Source organism: Bubalus bubalis, chromosome 16 (genome assembly GCF_019923935.1).
Source record: "Bubalus bubalis isolate 160015118507 breed Murrah chromosome 16, NDDB_SH_1, whole genome shotgun sequence".
NCBI classification, from domain to species: domain Eukaryota; kingdom Metazoa; phylum Chordata; class Mammalia; order Artiodactyla; family Bovidae; genus Bubalus; species Bubalus bubalis.
Window position 1 is genome coordinate 57,194,428 of NC_059172.1, and position 17,825 is coordinate 57,212,252.

Sequence of the window (17,825 nt, forward strand, 5' to 3'; positions counted from 1 at the left end):
TGCATACAGAAATGCAGAGGGCTCTCCCGCATCTTCTGCTTTACAAGAACGATTTGCCGTGTCTAAAAACCATTTCTAGAATTAATTTGCCTACTGCAAACAATTTATATTAATGAAAACACATTGAGTTGGGGGAGGTTGGTGGGGGGTGTTCTGCCTGCAGAATATGTTTGCTTTGTTCACCTAGAATAAAAAGAGTTTGCGTGCGTGTTTGTTTTGAATAAATGAATAGCTGGGTGACAGGAGGAAGGTCTGCCCGTGCATCTGATCCAACTCGGTCTAGCAGTCCTCTCCAGGGCGGATGGGGACGTGGGCAGGAGACAGGGCCGGGTGCTTACATTTTAATACGCTATGATGTCTGTCATCTGCTTCTCTGTATTTACGACCCCCTCACGCTTGCATTTGATCGTGGTGGAGGAGGAAGCTGCCACCCCCTTCCCAAGTCACACCCAAGGCTTGGAGTCAGCCCAAGTGGGGGCCTCTGAGTCCACAACCCCAGCCCTCCCTGCGTGAATCTCTGAAAACCGTGCCCTGTTCTTTGCAGCAGCCACTCTCCCCCTGTGTGTGCTTATTTTATTTATTTGGGTCAATGAGGCTCATTTTCCTCTCTACAGATGGCAGCAGGGTCCCCTGATCCTGCATGATGTTCCCCAATTGTCAGAGCAGGAGGGAGATGGGAGGAAGAAGAAGAAGGGGAGAAGGATCCAAGGGGGTTGGGGGCTGTGAGAATGGGGACAAGAACCCCAAGCCAACCTCACGCATCCGCTTCCCTTCCTGGGCATTGATGTCAACATTTGGGTCGCAATCTCCCCCACCCCGCCCCACTGCATCCTTCTGTTTGGATACAAGCATCTCAGATGTTTCGTGCTCGACAATCCCTTGATGACAATGTACTTCAGAGCTTTTTCCAGCAGCCGAGCTGAGGCTGTGGGGTGTGAAGGCTCCGGCTCTGCCTCGCCAGCATCCAGGGTACATATGTGTTTGCATAATAACCTACAAAATGCTTCTTGCCCCTCGATGTGCCTGCTCAGGGGCCTCAGGGAGGAGGGCTTTGTCATCACGGCTTTGTGTGGGAACTGCAGCCCGTGTTAGCCTGGATTAATTTGCCCCTGCAGTTTGCACAGGCTACCTAAGGTCAGAAAGGAAACCAGAAGTGACGAGAATGGGCCCTCCCATGACCAGGGGGGCACTTGGACCTCAGTGAATGCACCCCTTTGTCCCAGAGAAGGGAAGCCTGCAATGCCAGCACACAGCGCCCTCCCAGCAGGAGCTGCTGACAAAGACAGCAGCCTTGGGGGTGTGTAAGATCCAGACCCCGGTGCCGCACAGCCTGGGCCACTCCCAGACCTGCCAGCTTCAACCTATGTCCCCTTAGTGCCTCAGCTTCCTCACTCTCGAAATGAGGGTAACGGTGGGAACCTGGCCCAGAGGGTTGTCGTGGGATTAAATGAGTTCATGTCACCAGTGTGCTTAGAATGGCACCTGCCACGCTGAAGTGCAACGTCAGTGTTTGTGAAGTAAATACTATGCACCGTGTCACCCCAGTGGTGAAAGGCTACCCGGAGGTTTAGAACGATATTGTCACCAGGTCCCAGAGGTCAGACCTCAAGATCTGAATCCTGGATAAAGAAGGGCAGGGACCTTCAGGCCCAGGGAGGCTTCGCACGGCCCTCCCACTGACCCCTACCCCACTGAGGAGGGAGCCCTCGAAAGGCCCGCATTGGTGCCGGCTTGCTCTGTCTCTGCCTCTCAGTCAGGTGGGAATAAGGGACACAGAGGCAGTGTGAAGAGCAGTAAGGGCTCTAATCCTGAAAACCAAGGGAGGCTTTTTTTAAAATTTGCAATTCCTTCCCTTTCAATCTCCACTCCCAGAAGAGTAACTGCTCCGATTCTGTCCCCTGCCCCGTTCACTCATCATCTCGGTGACGGCTCTGCGGGACAGCCAGGGATCCAGGCTGCAGAGAGACTTGGAGAACGTTGGTCTGACTCAGCTCTGACAGGCAGCTCCTCCATCTGGGGTCCCAGGCTCCCTGGAGGAGGCGGGGGTGGGGGGATGACAGGAGATGTCAACAACACTCAGAGCCGGGACCAGGCTGGCGGCACTTTTTACATCCCTCAGACCTGCAGCGGGGCTGGGGAGCAGAGCAGGTGCTGGGAGGCAAATCGCAGGGTCACAGAGAAGCGAGGTGGTGGCGGGGGAAGGGAGAGTGGAGGGTGGCAGCGTGATGGGGAGGTTGGAAGGGGCATGGATCTGGGTGTCAACAGCCTGCCTCACGGGAACCCAGGCTTCAGCATCTCCTAACTGGCTGACTTTGAGCAAGTTACTCACCTCCTTTCCCTCTCAATTTCTTCAACTATTAAATAGAGATAATAATAGTGTCTGTATCACAGGATTTTTTTTGAGAGGGAATTAAATGAGATGCTCGTAGCACTGATTCATTGCCTGGCACGTCAGCTATCTCGGTTACCCAGACACGTGAAGGCAGTGGTGACGATCTTGGCCTCAGAGGGCATCCCCAGGGGTGGCAGCAATGGCAATGACTCCTGGAACAAGCTGGGTGGATGCCATGGCATGTGGCCACCTGCCCAAAGAACCTGTCCAGGAAAGGGCCACCCTGACTGTATGTCTGTCCTGGAGGATGAGACCAGATAGGACTGTAGGAGGCTATTGGCTAGAACCCCAAGGGGCCTCACACCTTGTGATAATCACTGTGCTCCAGAAAGGTGAGCTTGGCCTTGGCACTGGGCAATCTTTACCCCCAAAAACCAAGGTGCCAGATGCCAGATCACTGAAACCCTGGGAGATGTCATCCTAGGTCCAGAAAATGGTTTCTGCTCCAGGAATCAACCTCAGTCAATGTCCTTTAGTGGATAAGAAAGCACTGTATCGCCCAGCTCATGGAAAGGCTGGGTTCTGAAGCCTCTTCCCTGCCCTTAGAAACCCATCACAGAAGCATGGGCTGGACGGAGAGAGGGAAGCCTTCCTCTCTGGAAAGTTCTGGCTGGCTCCCTAGATCCAAAGAGCCTTGCAAGAGACCTTCCTCCAATTGTCTTGATTGAGCACATTGGGCCCCTTCCCTCCAGCATTTCCCCTCTAGCCAAAGAGAAGTGAGGCCAAAGACTGGGGAGCTGGAAGGGGCAGGCATCAAGGGTAAGTCCCTCTGCAGTTGCCAGGACATCCCTGGAAGAGGAGAGAAGCAGGAAGGCCTGTCAGGAAAGAACCCTGGGGAGAGTTCTGCCTACTCTGTGCCGTTAGCCCCCTCCCCAGTACCACTAAGACCCCAGCTGTTGCTTCAGGAAGGGAAATGGGAACTGGAGAAAACAGGGTTCAATCCAGCGCTGCTGTGGACTCTCTGATCTCCTGAAAAGGTTCAAGATTTAGATTTTGTGTCTCATGGCAAGCTTCAGTCTGCCCAAAGGACCAGTGGGATGTGTATTTGGAGCATAGGCAATAGGGTGTCTAGAAAGAGAACACTGGAAAAAAGAGGGTGTCTTTGCCAGGACTGACTTGGGGGAAGGAGAAGGGTGAGATGCATTCTTAGCCCAGGGTGAGCTTTATTACAAGTGGTACCCTACTTTGGTGGGGGTTAAAGGTCAGGCTGCCCTAAACCTAGGGGCTGGGAAGTTAAGGACAAATGTTGATCTTCCCACTGGGATGTTGCAAGGGGGTAGGGGGCCCTCCTTAACTCAGATGGCTACCTTGTGGGGTCACAATGGGAGATATGAAGGAATGCCTGTGTCCTGTACCTTAGGGGTGGGGTCCGCAGTTTCCCCATCCATCCTCCCATGGAGCCCAGATCATGCTGTCATGTCCACAGATGGAAGAGTGGGTAAGGTGGGAAGCAGGCAGCTGCAAGGTGCAGAGAACAGAGCTCCGGGTCCAGAATTGAGAGCCCTGCATTCTCATCCTAGCTCTGCCACCAACTGTGTGACCTTGGGCATGTCCCTTCCCCTCCTTAGTTTCTGTAAAAGGAGGAGGTTGGTCCAACTGGCTTTCAGGTCTCTCCTCCTGGATTCTAAGCTTCTAAAAGTGGCCAGTCACACCAAAGGCATTCATGCCGTTATCAGCAAACATTTACTAAGAGGCTCCCCTGCTCCAGGCATGGTGCTGGATACTCAGAACACCCAGATAAATCAGGGAGCATCCTGCCCTCTGGGTGCTCGAGGGGACAGACCCATGGTATAAAAGCAAATGCTATGAGAACATGGAAAGGTGTGATTCATTCTGACAGGAAATTGGCCAAGAAGGTTTCACAGAGGAAGTGACATTTCAGCTCAGCCTCCAGGAATGAATGGGGGTCCCCTGCCCTGGCGACTCACACTCCCCAAGCTCCTCGACAGAATGCACCAGCTTTGCCACCAGTCTTGTCCTGCTGCCGCCTCCTACGTCACAGCTCGCTGAAGACCAGCAGGGGGTGCTCTTAGAAGTCAGCTGTACCACCCCAGAGTCCCAGTGACATCCCCAAAATACCAGTGCCACTCTGTTTATGTACTCGTACAGATGTATTTGTAGAAACTATGAAACCCCTCACTCGAGACAACAGATGACTCCCCCAAAATCATCTCCATTTGATTTGAAATGCACTTTAAGGGGTCAAAAATATGAATTCCTAATTCTGCTTTTCTGAGCATCAGGATGAGATGAGTCACATGGAAACATTGAATGACTGTGAAGAGAGGAAGCCCAGAATAACCCGAGGGTAGAATATTGGCAGAAATTATCTGGACGGTATCATCAAAATGAAACAGTAGCAAATAGTCAGGCCATCCATTACTAACTCGTAATCTTCGCTCTGACTCTAAGTCACGTTATAATAACAAGAGGTAACATTTTCCTCGGACCAGCCCTGTGCGTCATCCTTCCAACAACTCAGTGAGGTCGGACCTGCTGTCAAACCAGTCTACAGAGGAGGAGACCGAGTACCCTGGCCTGAGCCCGTGCTCTTTTCCTCTGCGCCGCAAGTGAATGTGCCATACCCTCTCTGTTCACTGGGGACAATGTGCATATTGATTTTTCCTGACTTAGAACACGGGACAAATAGTAGACATGCCAGGAGCCACCCAGACCCTGAGAATGTTGCTCTGAGGACCCTGAAAGGTGGAAACAGAAGCAATCTAGTTTCACCCTAAGCAAGTCTTATTGATCCACCAGGTGTCCAAGGGGCGCTCTCTGGATCTGGGCAAACTTGGTCCCAGGTGATAACTTGACACAGGTCCAATGGCAGACAGATACCTTGCTTTCCAGCTCAGCTTTGAGATTGGTTAGTGAAAAGGAAAGTGAAAATGTTAGGTGCTCAGTCCTGTCCAACTCTTTGTGACACCATGGACTGTAGCCCACAGGTTTCTCTGTCCATGAAATTCTCCAGGCAAGAATACTAGAGTGGGTAGCCATTCCCTTCTCCAGGGGATCTTTCTGACCCAGGGATCAAACCTGAGTCTTCTGCTTTGCAGGCAGATTCTTTACCATCTGAGCCACCAAATGCCCCATCTCAGGATTGAGTTTGCCTCTCTTCCTCCTGTTCCAAACCCTCCAGGAGTTGGTAGGACTCTTTACTTGGTGGGGTGGGAGTAGGGGTGTAGGGCAAGTGGTGAATTAGACTGAGATCCTGGCATCTGAGTCTCCATGTAGAAATGGAGCTAGAACAAAGCCAGGATCCCTGCCCCTCAGGGTTAGAGCCCAAAGTTAGAGACGAGGGAGATGAGGCCGGCATGAGTTAGTCATCTGAATGCAAGAGGACAGAAGTGGAAAAGAATTTAAATGTGTTTCTATTTTCTTAGTTCCCTGAGGGTCCCTTAATGTTGCATGGAGAGGTAGGGGAAAGGCATTGGGGAGTAGAATAATCTCCACAAAGCAGGCTTGGCCCTTGGCCATGAGAAGATGACCCCCCACAGGGCACCAGGAAGCCCACACCCCCACCCCAAAATGTCAGAGCTTCTTTCCTTTCCTGAAAGCGTCACGCCTGTTAAAATGCAAATTCCTGGAGAAGAGCCATGCTAGACCATCAGTCCTTTTTGCCCACTGTCTGATGGGGTCCAGCATCCCTCACCAATCATAGGGAACGTGGGGTTGGAAAGGGCCTCTAGGATCTCTGGGTTCAGCCCCCTCCCATGTAGTTGAGGAAGATGTGGAGAGGGCATGACCTGTCACAAGGAAGTGGGGTTAAGAAGGGGTCTGGAGCTATGCTGTCAGATGCTTCCCGAAGGACTCACAGGCTAATGGGGGGGCAGAGGCAGACAGGGACTTGGAGCGGGGTGGCTAACAATGCAAGGCTAAGGGTAATGGCTCTGTGACACGGGATAAGGGAGACAGCGGTGTGGGTTAGGACCATCAGGAAAGTCACCCAAAAAGCTGGGGCTGCAGCTGAGCATTGCAGGGTGGCAGGTATTTGGATTGAGATGGGTAAGGGATTCACATAGGGGTGAGATGGATCAGGCCGTGGAGGCTGAACAAGCAGGCTTACATTTTGGAGAGCATCCCTTAGAGAAAGAGGAGCAGAGGACTCTTGAGTAGAGGGTTGCTGAGGTGGGAGCAGTGTTGAGAAGATATGCATGACAGAAGGGTAAGCAGAAGGAACTGGAAAGGGACAGACACAGAGGCAAGGAGACTCAGATGTGAACGGTCTGGTGATGGAAGAGGCATTGATAGAAAAGAAGAAATGAGGGGCAAGGATCCCAAGACTGTCCAGAGGCCCCAGAGCAACGTGGGGAAGGAAAAGGCCATGGTTTCATGAATCAGAAAACCACCTAGTCACTGGGTGACCATGAATCACTCACTTCATCTTTCTAGGCCTCAGCGTTCTCATCTGTAAAATGGGAATGGCTGTGTTAATAATATCCCTGCCTCCTGTGCAAAGTTGTTGTAAGAACGAAATGAGATCATGATGTGAATGGATTCTGGGAAGAGTGAAGGGCCGGGAACATCTTCTGGTCCCCTTTCTCTCTTGAAAATCAGTACTGAAAAGCCACGCTCACACCCTAAGCTTCAGCACATTCAACCTTATTCATTTCAAAGCACAAAAAGAACCTCTTTCTTTCCAGCACACTGGGATAAACTAACCAGACTCCTGGTGGCCAAAGATGCTAGTTGGGGCTTTTAGGGGCCTGCTCCACTGTGCGGGCCCCACCCAGCAGCACTGGGGCCCATGGGAATCCACATCCAGGCACAGACATGATCCACTAGCCAGGACACCAAGTTCAGCCAGCCCCAGAAACGGAGGGTCCTGGCACTGAGGCTGGGCCCTGTGGCTTCCTTGCTCTCCCTTAGAGTCTGGTCCTCTCTGGTTTTCACTCAGTAGGCTTGCGGGCCCCTCATTCTCCATCCAACCATGAGCAACCCTCCCCCTTCCTCCCCACATGCTTCCCCAGGCATCCTTAGGCATAACCATTTAATTTATTTATATTTATGAAACCTCCAACTAGGTCAATGCACTTTCATGCACATCTTAATAATTGTTGATATAGTGGGAGGGGTGGGTAGAGAAAAGGGTCACATGGGCTGTGGAAACTGGCTCATCCCTCTCTCCACCAGCGAGGTCATCAGGGACCCAGTGCAAGGAAAATGCCTTTGTTGGTGTACTAATTGCTGAGTCCGTATCAACGCTGCCTTCCACAGCCCCCGTCAGCACTTCTCCAAAGAAATGGAGAAGAGTTTTATGGTTTCAAACCACATTGCACCCCCAGATCCCATTGGACTTGTAAATGGATGCAGAGCCCCAAATCAACAAAGCAGCAGCTGAGATGAATTTAGACACTGAGTCCAAAAGAAAGCAGGCTGTGATTCTCCCAAGAAAGGGAACTTAACCTTTCTCTTCTGCAAGTCCTTGACGCCTTTCTTGTCCCCTGCACTCACCCTGTCTTCTCAAAATGAGCTTGCTCTTACTTGATCCAGAGACCTCCTTGAGAACTGTGCTGTGTCTTACAGGAAGTTGTAACCTAGGGGTCAGGTGCGGGTCTCTAATTCATACACAAGAAGTGAATTTTGAGGCAATAGGAATGAACTCAGAGAACAAGAGGGCCTCTGGAAAAAAAGAACAGGATCAATTCAAACCATGAACCAAGTCTGCTGTGTTGGTTTCTAGAAAGACTGTAATACCCTGCTCTGCTGAGGGGGTGTCACAGTGATTAAATCCATGGGCTTTGAGATCAAAAATCTGAGTTGAAATCTTGGTTCCAATTAACTTACCAGCTGAGTGACCTTCATCAAGTTAACATTTCTAAGCCTCAATTTCCTCGTCTATAAAATGGGGATAAGAATAGCACGTAATTCAGAATTGTCTTGAGGATGAAAAGAGATAACACGTGCATGTAAAATTCTCAGTGTGTGGATTTTACATGCATTAATCTCAATGCATTATGCTCAGATGCATTGTACTCGGTGAAAGAAGCCGGTCTCGAAAGGCTACCTGCTGTATAATTCCGTTTATATGACATTCCAGAAAGGGCAAGACTACAAGGGCAGAAAACAGATCAGCGGCTCCCGGGAGCTGGGGGTGGGGATGACCACAAAGGGATTGAAGGAGTTTGGCAGGTGACGACATTCTTCTGTATCTTGATTAAGGTGGTATTTACAAGACTATCGGTGTTAGTCCAGATTTTTAGAACTGCGCACTGAAAGGGTGGGTTATACCGAATGCAGATTGTACCTCGTTAAACCTGACTCCTCCAAAAAAAGAGAGGATGCGTTCATGTAAAATCCTAAATGCATGCTGTTTACTAGAAAACTACGCTTTCATGGGTAGTAGGCAATATATGGTGACTCCTCTTATGATCACTCTGGTGGGGAGTCCCTGCCTTCCTCAAAGCCCACAGGCACCGCACGTTCTTCAAAGGGGCGGAAGGGCCGAGTTCCCCGAGGAGACAACCTTGATTCAGCCTCCTTCAATGGTCCCTTCCAGTCTGTGACATTTGCTAAAGGTACCCCACCTCCTTGGCTCACCACGGAATTTTGCGTGCAAATGACTGCGAGTTTTTTGTTCTGGTTTGAAGACCTTGGCAGGCTGGCAGACCTGGGGCCCCAGCCTCAGAGCTTAATAGCCACTTTCTCAACTCCTGTCATTGTTCTGTAATCTGTATAATTTTAGGACCCTGTACGGCGCCTTCTCTAGGCTCATGGTTCCCATTAATAATCATGATCAGCACTTACCTAGGTGCTTTTCATTTTCAAAGCCCATTAATTAACACTAATTAATCCACACAGCAGTGCTGGAAGGAAGGGGAGCTATCATTATCCTGGTTGTAAAAAAAAAAAAAAAGAAGCAGAGACGAGGAAGGCTCCAGGTGACTTGCCTGTGGCTGCAAAGGGTAGGAAGGGATGAGGAAATTCTAGGCAGAGGATCCCTGGACCCAGGTCCCAGTTCAAGGCTGCAACTCTCAGTAATGATTAAAATGACCAACATTTATTGAGCAACTACTGTGTGCAGGGTACCCCACAGAGATCTTTCCGAGCATTTTCTCAGTTCATCATCACAGCAATCCTGTGAGCACCTCTGACTATGAATCATTCCTTTTATGAAGAAAGAAATGGAGAAACAGAGAGATGAGCACCTGCCCAAGGTTACAGAGTGCACACACAGTCCAGACTTAACCGCTCATTGCTCTCACTCTACCTCCTGACCAGACCGCCCCTTACAGCTAACGTTGACCTCAAGTTCCTGGAGGTGGCACCCAAGTGGGACAGGTGCTGGGGACTTTGCATTGTTCTCAGTATGTACAAGGAAGGATGGAAAGGAGCTTTGGAGGCAGCCAACCCAGAAAGTAGAGAACAAAGCTAACCCAGAGCCAACCAAGTGCGCATGGCATCCCCCCACCTCCTGATCACATTCCTTCCCCCTTCTCCTCCAGTTCCTTCCTTAGCCCAGGAGAAGACTATCCGTTCATGCTCTTCACCAACATCTGTGGAGCTCAGTACAACCCTGAGCTCTGGGAGCATCTATAGATGAGTCAGGCCTGGTCCCTGTTTCCATGGAATTCACCGTGTCTCCTAGAAGCAGAGCTTTGAAGCCGGAAACATCCAGAAAGCTCAGTGGCTACAGGAAGCAGTGAAACTCTTCCCTAGTTACTCTATATTCAAAGCTACCTTCTTGCACTCCACAAAATTTGTACACGGAATAACATAATTAATTATTCAATATTCTTTTTTTGGATAGAGAATGTTCATTTTTAATTTTTTTAACTTCTTACACAATTTGAAAAAATATTTTTAGTGGGGTTTTGGGTATTTTTTTTTAATATTCATTTATTTATTTGACTGAATTTTGAAATTCATTTGGCTGTGCTGGGTCTTACAGCACACAAGATCTTTCACTGTTTGCAGCATGAAGCGATACACTTGGAGAGAAGTAGGTGGATCTGGGATACATGTGTTGATCAAGTCAACAAGACTTGCCAATGACTGGATAAGGGCAGAAAGAAAAAAGGCTAATGCATGTATTTTGGGATTAGCATCTGACTAGATTAAAATGGGAATAGAGTAGATTTATGGAGACTAGGAAGGCTAGAAGAAACAGGTTGGAGTGCTAGGTTCTGTTGTGGACATGTTACCTTGAAATGACTGTTAGACATCCAGGTAGAGGGGAAAAGTTGGCAGTTCTTTTCTTACTTTGGGACGATTAGGGCTACAGATTCAGACCTGGGAAGTCGTTGGCAGATGAGTGGGATTTAAAGCCATGAAAGTAGATACAGAAACCAAGGGAGAGAGTCTAGATAGAGAAGGAGGTTTAGGACATTGCTGTGTACCCCTATTTAGATGTAGAACAGAAGAAAGGAGTCAGGAAAGGAGAGGGAGAAGGTGTGGCAATGGGGAGCGGGGTCGGAATCAGGATAAAATGCCATCATGGAAGCCAAGAGAAGTAAGGGTCTCAGTAAGGAGGGGTAAAGGCCTCCAATGGGACAAGTAGGACAAGAAGATCTTCCCTAGCCCCACAGTTCCCAAGCATGGAAATCACTGTGGGTTTGTTTTTTTTTTAACATATTGATGCTCAGGCCCTACCAAGAGCTGTTGAATTAGGGCAATCTAAAGGCAGGACCGGAATATCAGTACTTTGTAAAACATCCTCCAGGTGATTTTGGTCCAGCCAGGCCATGGACCAGGACCAGAGAACACTGCTCCAGGCCCAGCTCCTGGGCCAGAGACCAGAGAGACTCAGTAACCTTGGGTGATACCTGTACTAGGAGACTCTAGGATTAGACCACACTGCCTATTATGTAATTTGGTGCTCTGTCCATTTCACAGCATTGTTACTGTGGATTTGAGGGGGTGGGGAATAGGGTTTACTGTATAGAACTAAGTTGTAAGATAGATTTAAATCAGGGACTCAATTTCGAAATGAAGTCCCAGCCATGTGTAAAGTGTATTGCCTCTGCGTAAGATGCCTAGAATATTCAAGTCAACGGTAATTAGCCTTTGAAGGCGATCGTTGCTGTGCCTGCAACCCAGTTCTCAATTACCTGCATTTGGATTATCCACTTGCAGTGATGAAAATGTTGACTCTGAAGCTGATTGTTTCCTGACACTCAGGACGCAGCGGGATCCTTCTCTCCATTAGCTCCTGCCTGATCGGGAACTGAAAGCAAGAAGGGTTTAGGGTACAGAGAGAAAAGAGCTCGCTGAGAACAGTCAGGCTTCACTTGTGTTGTATGAGGCTTTGGGAAGGGGTGGTGGGGAGGTTTCCTTCTCTAACCATGTCTCACGTGCCAGGCACTGTGTTACGAGCTTCCTGGATACTCTCTTCTTTAATAAGCACCGTATCGTAGCTCTCTAATTCATTTCTATTGACTAAAAAGACACTAGAAGCTGGAGAGTGATAAAAAATGTTGGCAGTAAAATGAGGGGGGACGAAGTAGAAAGCATCCAAGTAAACGTGAGTGGGGTCCAGTGCTGAGAAAGTCACCTGCTCACTTGTAGGGGGGGGAAGAGGAAGGCCACACCCACTGGGTGAGCCAAGTCAGTGATTGTGCTCCACGGTAGCAGCCCCCTTGCACCCTGGAAAGATGGTTGACCCTTTCCCATGGATGAAAACCCCCTCGTGGACCAATGTGGAGTTAGCAAAGCCGAGAATGAGGCCCTCGCCCCTAGCAGGCCAACTGCCCTCCTGCGGCAACTTGCTCACAGATGCTATTGTTAAGTGGAAGCAGGTGGTCCCGGAGGATTTGGGTGAAGGGCCCGGATGCCTCATCATGGGAGTCATCACAGGGAGCCGGCGGGATCCAGCTCAGAGCCAGGCTGTGCTGATGAAGGACAGAATAGGAGCATCACTGGAGACAGGCTGCCCTTCATGGAGGCAGAGTCTGGGAATTCCAGACCTCTGTGCATCCTACCCAGAGCCCAGGCAAGGACTCAGGGACCAGACAAGAACCCCGGGACCAGCCACCCTCTCTCTGTTCTACAGTTCAGACAGGCCTCTCTCCCTAGCCGTGCGGACACAGACTTGACTTTCTGAAAGCCACCCTACAGCACACCACGGTGTGTGGAGAGAAGAGCCCTGCCTGGTATAGAGACCACGAATCACAGTGCCTTAATTAGCGGGGAGGGAGGCCAGGGACAAGCCCCTCAGCCCCAGCTGTGCACCAGGATCTCCAGCAAAAGCAGATGCCAGGACCCCACCCCAGCCTACAAACTCAAACTTCACAGGTAGAGCCGAGGCTTCCGAACTTTGAAAAGTGACCCTAATATGCAAAGATTGAGAACCATTAGATCTATTATTTTAAAACTATTTATTTATTTATTTTTGGCTGTGCTGGCTCTTTGCTGCTGCGAGGGCATGTCGCTAGTTGTGGCAAGCAGGGCTGTTATCTGGTTGTGATCGTGGGCTTCTCACTATGGTGGCCTCTCCGGCTGTGGAGCACAGGCTCTGAGGCACACAGGCTTCCGTGCTTGCAGCATGTGGGCTCAGCAGTTGCGGTCCCAGGACTCGGGAGCACAGGCTCAATAGTTGTGGTGCACAGATCTGGTTGCTCCCCGACGTGTGGGATCTTCTCGGACCAGGGATCAAACCCGTGTCTCCTACCTTGGCAGATGGATTCACCACTGGGCCACCAGGGAAGCCCCAAGAACTACTGATTTAAAGTCGATCATAAGGTCCCCTGGAAGCCTTTCCCCTTCCAGGCAACTCATCATAACTGAGCTTCCCTTGAAACCCCATTGGCTCACATGGACTTGGGCCCCTGCGGTTTCACGTGGCCAGGTCTGCCGGGCCAGGCCTCCCCTTCCAGGCCTGTGCAGTGGACTCCATTTTTGCTTCACGTGGTGCGGCTGGTGCTGGTGCCCAAGGGGTTCCCAGGTTTGCCCTGGGCCCCAAGGCAGGTGAGAGAGCCCAGAGGACCTGATACCCTAGAGCTCACCTGGTCTGGGGCCTCAACCTCTGTCCTTGGGGGGTGGGAGGGATCCAGGCTCAGGGGCCCGCATGCCTGGAACGGTCCTCAGAGGAGAGATGACAACAGAGGCACAGCAGAGGATGCGGGTTCCTGGGGTTCACATCTGAGGGCTGATGCTAAAAAGCCTACGGGTTAGGGGACAGGCCACCCCACAGCTGTCTGGCAGAGGCTTGTCTGAGACAGAGGACAGGGAACAAGCAGACCACAACAGCTCAGCTTCCAGGTAATAACAGCAGGCAGCCCCGTCCTGAGCCCACCACCAGCCACCCCGGACCTCGTCTTCTCCTCACAGTGGAGGGGTCTCTAGGATCTTCTGAGAGCAGCACAGACACCCCCGGGCACAGGCCTCTGGGGACCAGCCAGGGAATCATAACGTGCTCTTCTGCCCCACTAATACACAGTGCCCACTGGTCCTGCTGTGGAGCTGGATCCCACAGGGGATAACTGAGACCCAAGGGCCAGAAAGAGGCCCACCCAGGGTGGCCTGGGAGTCAAGGTCAGAGGTCAGGTGGGTGCTCTAAACCTCCCTCCCATCCACCCAACTCCTGGAACAAGAGTTTTGGCCCTCCTTCCTAGCTCCAGAAAACCCTGGGATTTTAGAGCTGGAGGGACCCAGGAGGGAGAAGGGGACCAACACAAGTCCACCTTAGAGCAGCTTTGGAGCCAGCCCTCCACTCCAGGGATGAAGGGATTTCCCCCAGAAAGCCTGGGTCTGGAGCAGCTCTTGGAGTGAGCCGACTCTTCACTGAGCTCACGCCACTGCAGCCCTGGGCACCCAGAGGAATGGCTGTCCTGGAGGGATGGGAAGGATCCAGGACCCCAAGAGGTGTGTGAGGTCGAAGCCCAAGACACCCTGGCTCCCCAGCTTCCAGCCACGGCAGCCTCACCCTCAAGGCATGTCCTGCATGAAGGCCAGGAGGAGGACCTAGCACAACAGCCTGGGGGCTTCAGCTCATCCAGAGAAGCCCTGGAATGCACGTGTCTGCAGATAAGCCTTTATTCCACTGTCCTTCCTTCCGGGAAGGCCCAGCCCCTCCACTCTGTTAACCAAATCCTCCCTGTCCTTAAAGCCTGAGCACCTGATATTCAGCAGAATCAGAGATGCCTTCCCTAAGTCAGAAGACTTACTCGTTTCAATCACACTTAGTGGAGCCTGGCTAAACACCTGTCACCCATGTCAGCCTCATCTCTCCAACTATATTGTATCCTCCTTGAGGGCAGGGACTGTTAGATAGGCAGCTTTTCATCATTTTCTCCCCCTTGCCCTGAATGCACAAAACATACAAGATTAAATACATCGTGTGTATATGTGTGTGTCTGTGTGTGTGCACACACACGAGCACGCACAACAGGGTGGGCCAGGCTATGGATCTTCAAAGTTATATTGGCTCAAACACAGTAGAGGTTTATGTCCAAGGTGATGGCCTGGTCTGTAGGTGACTCTAGGCACCCAGGCCCTCTCCAATCTTATGGTTCCCCCACCCCTAGGGTCTCACGTTGGTTGCATCCCAACACAGAAGGGGAACTAGAACTTGGATATCCACTGCTTTGGAGAAGTCTTGGTCCCAGAACAGCTCAGAGAGGGCTGGGAAGCGAGTTCTATCTAATGCCCAGGAAGCAGGGAGGATGCTACTGAGTAACCATTAGTGGGCACCAGGCTGCCCACCACAGCTGGATGAGATGCCCAGCCCGAGTGATCAGTTCAAGTTCTGGGCTGAGGGAGCCCAGCAGGGGTCTCTCCTCCCTTCGGCCCTCAGTTTCTTCGAAAATAAGTGAACATAAAGCACCTGGCTTTCCCACAAACAGGATGGTGATGGGACCCAAATGATGCAACAGCTCCTACGAGGGTTTCATACTTGACAAGTGCGAGGGCTTTTGTGCTGTTATTGACACTGATGGGTCCTGCCTCCTCTTTGGCTCCTAGTCTCCAACACCATTTGCCTCTCGAATGTTCCGCCAAGTGTGAGGGACCATACATCAGAGGAAGGCGGTCGTAGCTGGCAGGCGCAGGGCGTTCTCCGTCCACTATGCTGGGGTTCCCAGAAGGATGTGATAGGCTGGGTCAGAAGGAGGAAATCAATGCTCTCCTTCATTGGGAAAGGGGTGGCTGCCTTCCCTCCTCCAAAAGTCTCCTCAGGATGTTGCCCTTGGCTCTCCCCTGAGAAGGTATAGGGGAGAACTTGGCCTAAGGGAGAATCTAGCACTCCAAGGGGGTCTGAACCACTCACATGGAGCTGGCAGGATGGGCAGGAGAAGCTGCAGGGAAAAGAGGTTGCTGGCTTCACTGGGAGCTGCAATCTCTGCAGAGCCCCTGGGTGTTGGGACTCCAGGATTCCCACTGAGGAGGGTTCAGCTGGGGCTGATGGAGCACAGGCATGATATTCTCTGGGGCCAGGGATGAAGGGCTCAGGGGAAGGCTCTCAGGAATGGAGAGTAGACTGCCTCCTTACCGAAGCCAGGAGCTCAGGAGTGGTCTTGAGAGATTCCTCCTGACTGGAATCTGATTGGTCAGCATCAGTACCCATCAGTGAGGACCCCTGGAGGCCGGACACAGGCTTGCAGAGAGCAGATGGACAGTCAGCTCTGGGCATGACCCTCTGATGGTAGCAGATCAGGTTTGGATGTTCACATCCCTTCCGTCTGCTCTAGGATCTGTATGTGAGCTTTGGGTGCTGGCTGGAGCCCCTTAGCAGTAGCAGCAGCGTGACCCTGAACATGTCCCCTGACTTCATGTCCCCATTTGGGGAAGGGGATGCTGAAACAGTGGTTCTTACAGCTAAGATAGCATCATTGAAGGTGCCAGGCTTCCAAACTGTTAGCTGACATTACCGTAGTCACCACTGTGACGACAAAGGCTGGAAGAGACCAACACGGAAAGGTCTCTTTTCCCCTCCCTCTGCACAGGGCAAAACCTAGTTGACCCCAGAGTTTGTGAGAACAGGGACTCTGAGGCCCTCCTGCAGGGTCTGGTTCAACCTGCACTTGAATGATCCGAGGGGAACTTGAGCAATGATCTCTTATCTAATGAAAGAGGTACAGCAGCTAACCCGACTTTATTTCCCCTTCAGTGGGTAAGAATGGCTTGCTCACCTTCACTCAACTGAATTTTGAGGACCAGCTCTTTGCAAGGCCCATTCCTGCAGACAGTGGTTTTCTTAATAATTCACCTGCAGGTACTTACTGACCACCTTCTAACGGCCCAGCATTGGTGTTAGATTGGAAATAGGGCCAGCATGACCTGAGTACACACCCCAGGACAAAACAGGGGTAGGGCAGGAAGGCCCTGGCGGGGGACCCAGGGGTGGGGAGGGGAGGTCCCCAAGGACCATACCCCATAGCTGGAAATCGACGCTAATAATGATGACTGGGAAACGCCAGTTACAGCATCAGGAATCTGACTTTTCCTCCTGGCTTCTCCGCCACTAGCTGGCTGATCTGGGACCACTTGCGGCCCCCTCCTCAGCCTCACTCACCTCACCTCCCAGGACTAGGCTGGGAAGCCAAAGAGGCCACAGCTGAGGGAGCCCTTGTGGAAGCCGCAATGAGCTTCTGCGGTGTGAGAACTTTGATTTGAAGAGCAAGGCCAGCGCGCACAGCTGGCGCCACGGGAGCGCGGCGTGAGGCCTGGTCTTCCTCCGCCGTCTTCGCATTGAGCTGCTCTGAGCAGGAGAGCAGAGGACTTGCAGTGCCCCAGGGCCTGAGGCTTCGCCCGGGAAGGCCTGGATCGCAGGAGCACAGAAGGGCAGGCCCTAGGGCTCCGGGAAGCCACAGAGAGTGGAGGGAAGAGCACTGGGCAGCGAGTCCAGGACTGGGTTCCTCCTCCCAGCCTGGCCATCACTCACTCCAGGATCCTGGGCAAATCTCTCTCTCTCTTCCTCCCTCTCTCCCTCCCCTGCTCCCCACCAGCCCCACCCCTCCCCACCCCCGCCCCGTGTGCTTCAGTGTCAACATCTGTCAAATGCGTACATCAATCCCTACCTCTACGATGCTGAGAGGACTATTAGCAATGTCTGGTGCATAGCAGCTGCTCAATAAATGGTAGAGATGACTGCAGTGATGAGGGTGCTCTACAAAACCCCTTCCTGCTCTGCGGTCCCTGCTCCCACCCTAGAGATACCTCTCAGACCCCGACAACCACAGGTGCTTGAGCAAACTGAGCTGGATACAGCCACTGTTTTCCCTCCAGAGCTCTGGTCTCCCCATACCTTCCCCACCAGGGCTCAGGTCGCTGGACCCTGCCTCTTCCCCTGATGAAGCTTGGATTCCATTATCTCATTTGCCTGAGCTCCTGGTGCCCAGCTGAAGATCATTTGACTCGGGAGCTGGGTCCTGCCCAAGGCCGGCATTAATCCTCAGAGCTTAGCCTCTCCCCTCAGCTGCCACGTGTGGAAAGCTGGCCTTGCAGCTGGCGTGGAGCCAGGCTGGCGGGGAGCAGACCTAATCCCACTTTGAGC

General features: G+C 51.7%; 1 protein-coding gene and 1 long non-coding RNA gene across 3 annotated transcripts in view; one reads left to right on the forward strand and one right to left on the reverse strand.

Moving 5' to 3' along the window:
• DSCAML1 (DS cell adhesion molecule like 1) overlaps positions 1-17,825 on the forward strand; it is a 370,395-nt gene that overhangs the window by 223,919 nt on the left and 128,651 nt on the right. The gene's annotated exons all lie outside the window — the stretch shown is intronic.
• Positions 1,968-16,819, reverse strand: LOC123329808. Its single transcript, XR_006545389.2, has 4 exons — positions 15,822-16,819; positions 11,889-15,428; positions 11,446-11,561; positions 1,968-2,030 (listed from the first exon to the last, which is right to left on the reverse strand). It is a non-coding gene; the product is annotated as an uncharacterized LOC123329808 (long non-coding RNA).